Source organism: Limulus polyphemus, unplaced genomic scaffold (genome assembly GCF_000517525.1).
Source record: "Limulus polyphemus unplaced genomic scaffold, Limulus_polyphemus-2.1.2 Scaffold102, whole genome shotgun sequence".
Classification (NCBI taxonomy): Eukaryota; Metazoa; Arthropoda; class Merostomata; order Xiphosura; family Limulidae; genus Limulus; species Limulus polyphemus.
Window position 1 is genome coordinate 112,791 of NW_013665712.1, and position 14,674 is coordinate 127,464.

The 14,674-nt window shown below is 35.2% G+C and overlaps 1 protein-coding gene across 2 annotated transcripts in view; it reads right to left on the bottom strand.

Annotated features, from left to right (window-relative positions):
- LOC111088700 (extracellular serine/threonine protein kinase four-jointed-like) overlaps positions 1 to 7,739 on the bottom strand; it is a 50,871-nt gene extending 43,132 nt beyond the window's left edge. For both annotated transcript variants that reach the window (XM_022399512.1, XM_022399516.1), the window contains exon 1: positions 7,379 to 7,739. The gene's annotated coding sequence lies outside the window, so the exon portion shown is untranslated. The remainder of the gene's footprint in view (positions 1 to 7,378) is intronic.
- Between the last annotated feature and the right edge of the window lie 6,935 nt (positions 7,740 to 14,674).

Sequence of the window (14,674 nt, forward strand, 5' to 3'; positions counted from 1 at the left end):
GTAGCTTTGTGCTTACCTTCAACCAAACAAACAAACAATTCAAGTTTATATATATATATATATGTGTGTGTACATATAAGTTTATCTAGTCAATTTTAAAGAACAAGATAGTTTCCTATTATCCCAAGGATAAAAATGCTCTATGAATAGGTCATTATTGTGACTGAAAATGTATATGTTATCACAGCAACTTATACTTGCGGAAGGGAGATATGAAAGACACAGTAAAATTAGCCTTATTAACCATCCTATCATCCAAAAAACTCAGTACAGGGAGGAACTTCTTGCTTTGCTTGGCAAAGTATCGTATATGATTCGGACTCGGGTTATCTCCATCCGCATGGTTTGTTTAAGATTAGGCTTAGTGATGTGACGCTACAAAATTAATGATAGTAAAGAGGGTTGGGTCTTGTAGTTTACTGACTAATTGCTCTTGTGTGCACTTGACAAAGCGTAAGAAACAGTTTGACATCACCGACAACTGATCTCGATATGCTGTCATGAGCAGGAAGTATCTGAGAACCTGGGTTGGGAACATGTGGCCGAGCGGATGAGACGTATTTTACGACTTAACGATACTAAGAGGTTTCTGTGTTTGTTACTAAGCGTAAAACTACTCAATGGGCTATATGTGTTGTATCCACCACTGGTATCGAAACCCGATTTTTAGGGTAATAAGCCCTAAGACTTAACGCTGAACCACTGGAGAGTGATACTAAGATTGTTTGTTTGTTTATAGTTTAAACACAAAGCTACACAATGGGCTATCTGTGCTCTGCCCACCAATGGTATCGAAACCCGGTTTCTAGTGTTGTAAGTTGTAATAGTGAGGATAACCAACAGATGCTTCAGTGCATTGCAATCAGTTTCTTATACATGGCTGACTTGATTATTTATAAAATATATTTTAGTTCTGATATATATAGATAAGAAATTATAACAGTTACGTTGCTACTGGCATCAGACAAATAATAGATTTAAAACCATGTTAAAACTTTCAACGAACTCAGGAAAACATTCAGGAGCTCTATAGTCTGTGCAGATCTTACTAAGAATTAATTATGTGCTTGCTGGAGTTGTGTCAAAGGTTACCGAGTATTTAATTAAAGTCTGATCATGCCAAGGGACAGAGGTTAAATAATATTAATACACAGATTACTAAAAAAGTATAAAATAGTATAACACCAAGATCGATGGAAGCATGAGTTCAGAACGCTTCACCAAAATGCAAAACTTGCTGAGCCTGAGCTACCACAAATGGATGAAATATGACTTTTTATAATTCAATAAAACAACGATATGTCAGTTGAAGGCACAAGATCCTAGAATCCCGTCAACGATCTTTTCGTTTGTAAAGTATTTTGTGTACTTATGGGCGAGGAGAAGGAAGTGCTGGGTAATATTTTGGCGCCCTTAAGATTATGAAAAAAATAAACGAAATATTGAAACAAAATACAAGTATATTTAATAAAAAAATCAAAGTGCTCTTTTCTATACCTACGTTTCTAACAAGTACATTTCCGATTTTGTAAATATTCACTTTGCCAAAAAGAATCAATGTACATGTACATAACAATTAATGAATTTAGTTTAGTCTATTCAACTGTGTTTGGGACCTAATTCTTGCTTTGTATCGAATTATTTTAACTAAATATTTCTCTCCCTACTTTATATTCGCATGTAATACTCCATAATGGTAAACGATTATAAAGATGAATAAAAAAACTAAGCAACACAAACACTTCTGGGTATATTTTCAGAAGTTCGAAGAAATGGGAAGGTTGCCAGATGAGTTGGCAACCAGCATAAGCATTAGTTTCTTTGCAAAAAGGTTTAGCTGACAAGAAAACTGTCAAGAGCAGGAAACATATTTAACGAATCACCATAAATCTAACTTTATAGTACTGGGAGAAAAGCTTTATTAACTGTAATTTAACAAATTGTTATCCGTTCTGGCTTTTAAAACCTAAATAAGATTTGAGTTTCTTTCACTTTCAAAATTCCTTTTCGAATGGGAAAGTGAACGGACGTTCGTATCTACCTGCTTTTGTACATCTCACTAACTCTTTTTACCACTCAAGCTGAAAATGCTTCTTCCCCTTCTAGCATTAGTAATAATTATTGAGACGTTTATTTAAGAAACTGAGTTTGAAATGTACGTGTTTTTACCTTTATTTTCAAATGTTCCAAATATTCTTTCACGTTTCATGAGCTTCCTGCCATAAACAATCTTTCAGTCGCCCACTCACTAGTCATTCCTAATTCATACTTGCAGAAAGAAAGTCTTTCTTAAAGTGTTTCCGAGTTTTCTTGTTTGGTGAATCATCGAATTTTTTTATCTGACGCCATGTTTTAATGTCAATATTTTTTATTAACAATGCTTTCCAAGAAATATATAATAAATGCTCAACTCTGCACCTATAAGTTTTAGGTGTTTCTTATGACACGATGTTGTAGTATGATGTTTTCTTCTTTGCTGAAACTTAAATGAACATTTTTACACACGTGTAACCTTATACTTGAACGAGTTTACCGACAGCAAAGATTTTGTATTGAGTTTTGAATATAATAACGGGAGCTATTACTTGTGCTCAATGCTTAAAAGTAGATCTTCCCATAACAAATTAAATTAAATTCATCCCGCATTATAGTCGTATAACATCCATTTCACATTTGATACTTAGATAGTTTGAGTTGTTAAAACCTTGCATTATGACAGTAGAGTCTCGCTTGGCCTACAAATAGTGAGTTCCATGTCGAATTATATGAAAGTTAGAATACCACAGCACAATAACTTGGTTTCTTTTAACTCCAAATAAATTAACTGGCTGTCTCGATTTCTGAAACTTGAACTAAAATTAACGTATTCTAAAGTAGGGATATATAAGCACTGGATCCTTCCCTAGGAGTAATTCTAAGTTTCCATGAATGAAAGATAAGGTTGCATGAATGAAGAACGTCAACCACATTACATCTGCCATATCTTGTGCAGACGAAGCCTCTCGTGCAGTAACATGGATCAGCAGGCCGTCTGGGATACAGCAGACATAATAGTGGTCTAGGTCGTAAATTTTCATGAACAACGACTGTTATGGTGTGAACTAGATTAAACAAGTGACTTGTAAGTCTTATAAATTTTATTTACGTAACTTACAAGAAGATGTTAGCATAAGTTGTTTACAAGAACTCCGTATAGGGAGATTTCATTGCCTTAGTTGCTCGGCTTATTAAATGTCTTGATTTCGAGATATTTATGTTATAATATTACTTTTATCCTCATGGAATTCTATTTTTGTTATGATAACTTTTGAAATATTTTCTGTATTTCTTAGTAAAAAATTATTGAGCTTTCTAAGATTTCAGAATTGGACAGTGATTTACAAATCTATTAAGTATTTTGCCACTCAATTATTGGCCTTAAAAACAAAGTTATACTAACAATAAACAAAAATTGCGTATAACCCGTATAACACCGAACCAGCCAGCAAAGCTGTAGGTTTAATTCAGAACCAATCAGAATCAAAGGATACAGTAGAGCAACCCGAATGTTCTATTTCTCTTTGCATGTAACAACCATACAAGGAATGAACACCAAAGATTACCATCACTCGCATGATTGCCCACGTGTGTTTAAGATAGCACACCCTTTGATTGCCCCAGTAATAAAGCCCTACAGCTCTGATTTTTACGATAATAATCATCGTTATTTTCTGAAAAAAATACAGGAAGTGGAGGTCACTGTATTTGTGAAAATTTCATGCAGCTGAATCATATGTCAAACTTCAAACAACCTAGAAGCGTAAATGCCTCAGAGAACGAAATAATTACAGGTATGTAACAAATACATACGTTTTCAACACCCAAATAGAAATTTAGAAAACTAAACATTTATATGTAAGAACATTTATATTTCAACATTATTGTAACAAACTAAAATTACGGGGCAAACGAAACATGTCACAATAGTAACCAATGCGGATTGTCTTTTTAAGTTTTCAAATTAGTATTTTTTCTTCTGACTAATCTGAGCAGCATAGGTTGAGTAGTTATATTTTTTTTTCTATTATAAATAAATTATGTTTATCAATCATTTGTAAAACATCAGTGTGGACCTAATAACGTTAGGACATTCAACGTGAAATGATTTCGATAAATCTCCCACGGTGCTACTGTCCAACCATCCTGTAACGTCGGTGAAACCATCCCATTCGTCTAAATCACATAATTATCACATTTCTCGCTCCGTTCTAACATTAAGGGCTGAAACAGGCACTTATTAGGTAACAAAACCCATTTAAGTCTAAAAGGCCCTGGAGAAACTAAGCGATAATTGCAGCAAAGGGGTAAATTAGAAGCCTTTATCTGCTAGATTTAATACGTGCGGTGAGTAGTTAGTGCATAGGTTTAACTGCCTCGTGCACACTTCAATTATAGTAATTACTTTTAGTGCATAAAAAGGAAACGTGAGAAGCACATTAATATAGTAAATTATTATCGTAAAAACTGTGCATCTTAGATGAAGAACACAAAACGTTATCTTCGTGTTCATTCTGTAAGCTATTTATTTGTTTCTGTACAGTAAAGTATAAATGGTAATTTCTAAAATACTGTAAAGTGATGTGGAGAAAATATTAGGTCCACAGCATTTGTCTGGTCTTTTATTTATTTGAAATGTTAGGTCGTTTTTCAGTGAAATGCGTGAAGGATACATTTACATTTTATAACCGAACTTGCTTAATTTGTACTTGTCTATTGAAATTAATAGTACGAATTATGTTAATAACATACATAGAACATGTATGGTGTCGCTTTAGAAACCAGCTCATTTTAGTTAATTTTAGTTAAGTATGTATAATAATTACTGTCATCCCATTGATGATGACAATGTAAACATGAGTTTTTAGTTTGTTTTTGTTACTCATCTGTTCTTGACATTTTTTTTTTGTAAAATTAGGTGATTTTCTTATTATTCCTCGCTTACGAGGACAGTTAAGGGCTAACTTTGTGGTTTCGTGGATGGAATCCAGCTTGCAAAAAGACCAAGGCACGTTTTATTGAATTCATTTTCTTTTTTATATTTTTTTAATTCACTAATCCTTAAAGTTATAATCACACTTTCCATCTTTCTTACAGGAAACCACGAAATCTGCAGATGGACCAAACAACCCAGAGCACAAGTCCTCAGTTACTTTCTACACTGAGCCACTTCAGATGACAGCCATAAAACCAAGGACCAGGCCTGAGTTTGTTGGCCTTCTACAAATACCCTTTTGCTTAATTTTGCAATACCTGATCATAGTGCGAGCCACAAATCAGGCTTATGATGACCTGATGAGGCCCACGGCAACCTACTGACTTAGAGGCATCCCCCTTCAGGTATAGATAAAAGTTAGTTTTAAATATGTTTTATCAAATAATAAACCTTCTAAATCTGATTTTCACTTCTTCATGTGAAAATTACATCTAGAAGGTCACTACAATGTGCCCCTATGTTGTTTGAACTTTGATATTTGGCTCATCTGCATGACATTTCCTCATATACAGTGACCTCTACTTCCTGCATTTATTCAGAAAATAAAGTTGATAGTTCCTTGCACCACCTGATCTAGATGGCCTGTTGGCTCCCAACATGAGGATGAGGGGGGTTCGAATCCGGTAACCGAACATGCTCGACCTTTTAGCCTTAGGGCGTTATAATGTGAGGATCAATCCCATTTTTTGTTGGTAAAGAGTATCCCAAGACTTGGCGGTGGGCGGTGCATTCCATCTAATCTATCACTTCTACACTAGGGACGACCTGCACAGATAGCTCTCGACAAGCTTTGCGCGAAATTCAACAAACAAACGAACACAAGCATTTCACTTCCACAATAGTATAGCCACATAAATAAGGATTTGTAAAAGATGTTTATTTTTTAACTGCCAGCGTTTTATTACGTGAATTTCTAAGAAGAAATTTGTAATTAAGTAAAAAAGAATTATTTTACTTTAAGTTTCTTATTTACAAATTGGTGTGACGAAATGAAACATTTCATCATTAGTCGTACATATTAGATATTTAAACTAAAGATTGTCTATGACTGATGTTTCTTATTAAAACCTTAACTTGCGTCAGTTACCTATAACGATTATAGTAATGTGGACACAAACAGTAATTTATACTCTTTAAAACTTATTAAGTTCTGTTATCGAAAATCTGTGAATGATCACGCAATTCCGTATGCAGTAAAGTTTTAGACCATCTTCTGGTTATGAGAAACGCATATTTTTTTTATTTATTGTAATGACATATGTGCAATAGTTAGGATTCTTTGTTTTTGATTTTAACCCGAATTTGGCTTTATTTAACCTTGGACCTCCTGACACGACAACCATAAGGTTATTGTTTGAAAATTTTGAGTAAAATAACGCTCAAGCCCTATAAATGGGACGACTCTTTGGTTATTTAATATAAACGTGAAATGTTAAGTTTTCGGGTATGCCGTTTGTTTTAGTTGTTTTTATATTGAAAAACTTACTGTTGTAGGTAAATATTATCATATTGTTGACAAAAATTAATATCGAGTTTTCCTGAACATCACCGCAAATCTCACCCGCAAACATCGATGTCCCCCTTCCCAATGGCTCAGCGGCAAGTCTGCAGGCTTACGATTATAGTATTCGGGTGGGCATAGCATAGTTGACCCATTGCGTAGATCTAAGTGAAGCAACAGCCAAACCAAAAACCGATTTTTGTTCCAAATTTCTTTGTAAAATCAAATATCGAAAACTTCCTTGAAAATTATAAACAAAAACGCGAACACAGAACCCTGGTGTCCCCTGGTGGGTTAGCGGTAAGTCTACGGACTTATATCGTTAAAATTCGAGGTTCGATTCCCTGTGATGGATGCAGCAGATAGCCCAATATGGCTTTGCTCTAAAATAAACAAGACCCCTGGTGCTGGTCTTTAGAAACAATCCTTAAATATATTTGATCTGTTGCTGTAGTTGAACTCTATTAGCTTCAGTCAAAGTATCAGTGGCACATACCTACCTGTCATAACGTTTACAACTCATCTGGACACATGGAAATAAAAGAAAGATATTTTTTCATAATAATCTAGACTTCGAGAAAATTGACGAAGCGTTAGGTAGAATCAAACAACTCAGTAATTTCAGTTATGTTATTTAAGAAAACCTTTATTAGGTTTATCTTACTGTGCAAAGTGATTTAGTTGAAACATCTATACATATTTTGTTCTTAAAAACTAATTTAATAAGATCATCTCTTAAAGTGTTTCTTACAATACTATCGCTCCTTCAACATGACTGTACGAAACGTCACTCACTCACTCTAGGTGCACGAACTCGTAGATTTTATAACACTTTTATTACTTACCATGTTTTCCTCGCTGCTTATCTATACGACGGGAGAAGAACACCTCGAAACGAGCAGTACACAGAGCGGGAGAATGATGATGCTACGGCACAACGATAGATTAAATTACTGAGGCACCGCGCTGAAGTCGCATCTGTGCTACTAACACTGAGGCCTCGTTTGAAACCAATCAGAGTCAATTTAAAATGTTTTCTATCTGCTTTAACTAAGAAAAAAAAACGAGTCTGGTGTCACTAGTCGATGAACGAACATTACTTCTTCCTAATGAGGAATCGACATAATTTTGCCGACTGAAATATGAGATTCTTCTGATGTATGTTGATCACGTATTAAACAAAGATCGATCTCTCGCATCATTCCAGCCTGCTTGCCGTCACCGAACCTCTCTTGCGCATGCTCTAGACAAGTTTCACTGACACGCCACAACAACACTTCATTTTCTCAAGCAAGACATCAAATGAAGAGCGATACCACATGCTGACACCGTCTCGGTGATGGCTCCCGGCAAAAATTTCCCTCTCTCGTCTTTTATGCTCAGACCCTGAAAACTTACAAAATATATTACCAGTAATATAAACGGTATTGGTAATGGCTAGCTTTCACACTTCTTTCGTTACAGTAATGACGCTAGAAAAGGGGTTCACACATTATTCAATATGCACCACAAAATTTGTTCTTTCCTTTTTACTTATTTGATATTTTTACGAGATTGGAATACTTTCGTCCACTGGAGATTACCACAAAATACATTGACTTTGTAGTTTGTTTTTTTTTAGGATAAACTTATATACTTAGTTAATGATGCCAGTTCTTTAAATATGAATTACAAAAATATTTAACGTGTGAAGCAAAATATGCTTTTTGTGTTGATTTATATTTGAACGTACGGTTTAATAAACGCGTCTTGCACAAAAGCATATGAAACCTACTAATATTATCATGAAATAATGCCAGCTCATTTCCACGGGCTTAGATAAACACGCGAACAAATTGAAGTCTGTGACGATGGGCGAGTGTCAACTCCATTTTGTGTCCAAAGTAGCAGTGAATTTGAAGAGTTCATTGAATATTGCCAAACTGCTTTCCAGCTGCACACAAAATGTCTCAAATTCCTGAAAGGTTACGTTAAGAATATAGTTATTGAAATTTGTTTAAATGTAGTTCTGTAGTCCTGCGGAGTCGCGAAAGAGCGCCGACCCCTCTCTTCACGTGCAGGGTCAGCGTCATCCCATACTTCAAATGTAGATTAGTTTCTATGTTTGATTTATTATTCATTCAAATATGCATCGATGGGACTGTGGTCACGTCTCTAATATGGAACAATTTATATAAAACATGTTTTTGTCGTTAACTGAAAGTTCTCTGACCTTGCTGCTTTGTAATAATAAACTTCAAGCAACGAATGCCTAAATTTCTAATAAATTAACAAACACAGTAATTATTTTTATGATTAGCTGTTCTGTTGATGGGGGGTATTGTTTAAATGTACAGCCTTTATTCGTATATGCGTAAGTAATGTAAGCTTTGCAGAGGAATGTGTGTATTCCTGAGTGCGTGAACACGGGTTATCATTAAGTACCGTAGTACTTAATACTAATAGTACGAACGTGATGAAATAAAATGGCAGTCGTAAAAATAGCCTGTTTAAAACCACCTTTAAATTGTCTGATTATTAACAATGACTACTTCACAATATTAGCTATACAAAAACTAAAGCTTATTGTACTTATTAAACCACCTAAATCGCTATACACGTGTTTATGGAGTGAATCAAAATTTCACTATTTTACCGAATTTTCATCCAAGTAATTAAGTAAGTAAGTGACATTTCCAGACAAGTGTACAGAAAATAATGACAAAACGTATCGCTCTAATTCTTTCACAGAATTCTTTTACCGAAAAGGATACTAGTATACATATATATATATATGTGTGTGTGTGTGTACAACGGACGATGCGCTACTTTTGGCATATAATTAGATTTGAGGGTAGGTTGGTAGTGATCCTGCCTGATAAGCAATAAAATCGAATCAGGTATACTCACGCCTGGTATTGCTGGCGCACCAAAATATAGCTAATAAAAAGCAAACAAACAAGTATGATGAGTTTTTTTAAATTTTATAAAGACAAGTAGGGATCGATATTCCATATATACATAACCTATAGTAATGTATAAAGTTTTAATGCTACAGACTCACATAATTACTGTGATTTGCCAATGTATGGATAAGTGTTTAGCTGCGGCATAACGGCTCATGGAATAGCTCTGAGTGTAACGAATTTATTTTTATGTATTTTATTTTTAATATGAACGTTGTTTAGCTTAAATATGTATTTAAAAATATGCGTAACTTATAGTATCAGATATGTATTGCGTGTAACGAATTTGTTATATATTCATTTTAATGACAACGTTTGTTGGGATTGAGTTTATATGTAAAAACGTGCCTAGCATACAGTGTTAGTTACGTATGGCGAAACTCCCGCCAATTCTCCAAGGTTGTAGAATATTCGTGAACGCAAGAATCGACAATATATTCACTTCCGTAACCGCTTAAATATAGTTCAGTATTGTTGTCCGAACTTTCGAGAAAAACATTTCTCGCACCTATAAAACAGACAAGGCGACGCGCCAAAAAAGAGAGAGCTTATAAGTCTGCTAGGAACCTGTTATATCCGTATAGGCTATAAACCGTTATTTTGCTAACCCTTATCAACCGGAAAATATACGACATTTGACCAGGAACAGTTATAAATTTCGTACTTCAGTGAATTCTCATCGGACGTTAGTATCTTTCCGAAAATATTCCTGAATTCTTATCGGACATTAGTGGTTTTAAGAAAATATTATCTTACTTCGACGGTCCAACAATTCAGTGTCTGACAAAGCTAGCTAGCTTCTCGGCAATTGTACGTACATCGACTTCAAGTTAACTCCCTGGATATCAAGGAGACTCTGAACTAGAAAGAAGCTTCTATGTTGTTTGTAAGTTAGTGAAATTGTCGTTTATAAAACTTTGCTTGTGGTAACTATTCTTAATAATTGTTGTTGTAAATTGTACCGTTATATATACATGTATATATATATATATTAAAGCGTATTTGTGTGAAAAACGTAGACCGTGTGTGTCAATCTTGTTGGAAAATAGTGTAAATTAACTAAAATTTCGGCTTCGGACTATTTTAAATTCTCAACACGTAACACTGAGATTTTTGTTTGTTCGTTTGTTTTCTTTTCAAGTTCAAACTTTTAGCTCATAGCTCCATGATCTCTTGACTGATTTGAGATCTAATTACAGTTTTGGACTCACGAGGTCAAACACTTTCGATTGATTATTTAACCACGCCTAAGGGCTCATAGATTAGTTTACTTTAATCCTGCCTAAAAGAAGTTCAATTTGAGTGTAGGCTGGTAGAGATCCTGATGAGTAATAACGTCGAATCGGGTATACCGCGCCCCACGCTTGGTATTGTTGGTGCAGAAAATATAGCTAATAAATAGGAAAATAAGATATCATGGATTAATTTACTCTAATACTACCTAAAAGAATTTCAAGTGCCGCGGCTATTTGGGATTCCCCCTTGTTTAAATTTTATGCAACTTTGACTTTATTGTTTCAATACTTTTTGTGGCATTAAAACTTTCTATATTACTATAGCTAACTAGATTACGTATATATCGATCCCTAGTTGTCTTTATAATATTTATAATTTGTTATTATATTGGAATTATGAACTGTGTACATTTTTGTCTTTTGTGCTTGTGTTAGATGAACGTATTGGTTATTTTGTTTAAGATCAAGGACGTCGCCAGAGGAAGTTCGGGGGTTTATTTTGGTCTATCGCCAAACCTATTTGTAGGTTTAACAGCGAAACCAATATCCTTAGTACAACAATAACGTATTCAAATATAATGAACAGACAGCGGTCCAGTTTCTTAGGGCAGTTTGAACGAACAAGTGCCATATCGTTCTATTCTGTATTAACCAGGCAAATGCCATACTGTTAAATTGCGATCTGGCCATGATAGATACTTCATATTTTATTTAAAGCTGAGGCAATTAGATACGCTTAGAACAGTGGTTCTCAAAGTGAGGTACAACTGGTGGTTTGTGAGGGTCCTCCAGGCGGTCCACTGATCCAAAATGCAAGTCACTGAGGAATTTTTTGCGGTAGCAAGCGAAAGCGGGCGGACAGGAGCGACAGGTAGTCCTCGGGATCTTATGCCCCGTCGACAGCTGTGGCTGTTTGTTCACACTTACATACTCCTAACCAGTTCGATACAGCAAGATACGGTACTTAAAATGAAGAATTCGAAATAAATTGGCAGTATCTCTACCTTTTATTACATTACAAAACAACTGCTAAAGAGGGGTTATATATACTTATGTTTGAAACGTACACTCAAACTTATATTGATAATGAATAGATAGTATTCAATTTATTTTTAAAACTTGCATGAAAATGTATTTCGAAATAATTAGTTTATCATCGTGTTCTCGTCGTAACACACGCAGTTTTACGCGTGTATGTATGTACAGGAATGATCCCCCCAGCGGCACAGCGGTATGTCTGTGGACTTACAACGCTAGAAACCGGGTTTCGATACCCGTGGTGGCCAGAGCACAGATAGCCCATTGTGTAGCTTTGTGCTTAACTTCAAACAAACAAACCATAAGAAAAACGAACCCTTCTACGAAAATCCTGGCGACGCCTGTGCAGACAGTTAAACAACAACTGCCTAACAAGCTAATTACTTTTCTAGTGTTTTTGTTTTGGTCATCAGGATCAGAGAAGCTGATTACTTTTCTAGTGTTTTTTTTGGTAATCAGAATCAGATAAGCTGATTACTTTCCTAGTGTTTTGCTTTGGTCATCAGAATCAGACAATCTGATTACTTTTCTGGTGTTTTGTTTTGGTCATCAGAATCAGCCGGGTAAACACACGCTCAGCCTACAGTTGTAAAATTCGGAGAAATGCGGACTTCCATCACTATGAACAAGCGAAATATGAAGAAAAAAGAAAGAAGAAGAACAGAGAACACGTGTCAACAATGCACCCGGGGAGATCACTTGTACAATAACCGTAATTGTGTGAAGATTGTCATGTCAGACTATGTATAAATTGGAAATATTTGCATTGTGTTATGAATAATGCTAAATTTCGACTTAACATCACCTTCTACTTTATAGATAAAAAAATAAATTGAGGCTAAAATTAGCTTAGAGCTATCTTTGAAACTGAAATTTTACCAAGCGTTAAATATTTTAACTCTTTCATGAGACAATACGTAACATTTTAGGTGTATTAAAAGACAAAGTATATCATTTTCTACATTTCTAACAGATGATCCAAGGAAATCTACGCAACTTCTAAAATTTTCTCCCACAAAACAGATTTTTCGGATGATTTTAAGATATTCAATTTGATATAAAGCTTACCCTAAAATGAAATAGGCCTGGGCGTAGCCTAATGGTTAGAGTGCCGGGCTGCGGATTAGAAGGTCCAAGATTCTAGTCCACAATATACCTCTGAATACGTTCCGCACTTTCAGTTACGGCCGCGCATTATGGTAATACCTATAAAACGTTTATATATAAAATAATTTTATTAACACGGTTTCCTTATAAAGTGCTTTCGCAGAATTGTTAAAAAAGTGAGATTGAGATGCCAATCATATAAGTTAATGATAAAAACGGAGTAACGTATTGTGCAGCGTTAAAGCTAAATAATTATGATGTCAAAAATCCATGAACTTTCTAAAAATGGAATACTTTAGTTCGTTAAAGGAATTTGAAGACTGTTTATTTTGGGGTGGCACATTTAATTATGTAATTAAATAAGTTAATCCTTGTTTCTCCTTCGAAAGGCACATAAAGTCGGGTTTCTTGAGACATAAGCTGGATGTGATGCCAGCCCGTCGCAATTAATATTAAGTTCTTATCAAACCAAGTCATGTACTTAGAAGGAAACTAAAAATTAACCTAGCAGTCAGTGTAACTAATTAAGTATACTTTTCTTACATTTCTTCTTAGAAAGATTACAATGCATTGTTCCATAAGTTGGGTACCCTCGCTGTTACCGATACTTTTTGGAATCATAAGTTAACCCCCAGCTACCCGCTGGTACCCAATATACAGCCTAATGGACTGAAGCAATTAAGGTAAAGTGTCTTGCGAAAGACACAATAATATGTCTTTAGCAAGCCTCGAATCCACAACCTTTCAACTAAGAGTCCAAAACACTAATCATTAGATCACGAGGCACCATTGAGTCACATGCAATTCTTTAGATCCAGAGTCTACTACGTAACAGAAGCTATGAAATAACTATTAACAGGAAAAGTACTGGTAATGGCAGATTTTTTTTTATAACATGAACAGCACTTTATGCGCACATAAGCTAAACGGCCATAGGGAGAGCAGCCAGTTAGCGGCACCCTCCGCCACAAGCGCTTTGTCCGGCTTCTTGAACTGAATAACAGGGTTAACTGTCACTTCTATAACGCGCTCATAGCTGAAGGTATGAAGCGTTTGGAACAGCATCGCGGCTTGAATCTCGGACCTTCAAAAATGTGGATCCCGATAAGCTAATCACTAGGCCATCCCGACTTTGAATAAGAAAATATAATTTCCGAAGCGTTAATTCCTTCAGGAATATACCTAGCTCATTCATTTATAGAAAAGTTTAGATAAAGACGACGCCTGAAACGTTTGTACCATGATATGATTTGTAATGGAAGCTTGTTTGTTTGTTTTAGAGCAAAGCCACGTTGGGCTCTCTGCTATGTCCACTACGGGGAATCGAACCCCGGATTTTAGCAATGTAAGTCCTTAGATTTATCTCTGTCCTATCGGGGGACGTAATGGAAGATAACACATTAATCAGAAAAAAAGTTCGTACGAAATACGATGTCAGTATGTGTTTATTTTTGTTTGTTTTTTATTGAAGCTGCCAGCTACCTCTCTAAAACTTGAATGATTTTGTTTTAACTGGGTTATAATGGCAACTTTTCCTGAAGTAATGCAGAAATAGGCATTACTACGGCATTACATTATGCATACAATACCTGACAATTATTGTATTTTGGCACTTGTGTATGAAGTTAAAATCATAAATAATATTCAACGTCAAAACTGGTACACAATTAAAAACATTTTATTTAGACCTATCTATGGCCTTCAAAAAGTGTACGACGTACTACGTCGTACTAGTTCGTTACGGTTACGTTCGTAACGTACGTACTTACTTACCTACGTAGGTACGTAACGTACGGTAAACCGTAACCGTAACGAA